We start from the raw sequence: 412 nt of genomic DNA, 5'->3' as shown, positions 1-412 counted from the left end.
ATGAACAAAACGGAGAAGGCAACGGATGTGAGCTTTACAATTGATGATGGCACCGGGCGTGTCAGTGTAATCAGATGGTGGGGCCTCTCGTTTGGGTTGTTTTAGTGTTGTATGGTGTTCGGAATAAATTATAGGACTGCATATATTGTAATATGTGATAAAATTCATTGGGTTATGTTTGCAGGGTTAATGACACTGCAGATGCAAATGAAGTGGCTGTGATTCAGTAGGCAGCGTTAATATGAAATTTGTTTCTTTGGTTCTTCCACTTACTATGCTAAAATTATTCTTTTGTTTTTTAGGAATGGCATGTACGTTACACTCATTGGGACCTTAAAGGACTTCCAGGGTAAAGTGCAAATATCAGCTTTCTCAATTCGGTAAGCTAAATTTTCTTTCATGTTCTTCTCAG

The 412-nt window shown here is 38.3% G+C and overlaps 1 long non-coding RNA gene across 1 annotated transcript; it reads left to right on the top strand.

Annotated features, from left to right (window-relative positions):
- On the top strand, window positions 1–380 carry LOC114578722. The gene is made up of 3 exons (XR_003699688.1): window positions 1–77; window positions 185–226; window positions 303–380. It is a non-coding gene; the product is annotated as an uncharacterized LOC114578722 (long non-coding RNA).
- The last annotated feature ends 32 nt before the right edge of the window (window positions 381–412 follow it).

This window comes from Dendrobium catenatum, unplaced genomic scaffold (assembly GCF_001605985.2).
Source record: "Dendrobium catenatum unplaced genomic scaffold, ASM160598v2 original_scaffold_130428, whole genome shotgun sequence".
Lineage (NCBI taxonomy): Eukaryota > Viridiplantae > Streptophyta > Magnoliopsida > Asparagales > Orchidaceae > Dendrobium > Dendrobium catenatum.
The sequence above is the reverse complement of the archived record's forward strand: the minus strand, read 5'-3'. Positions and strand labels throughout refer to the sequence as shown.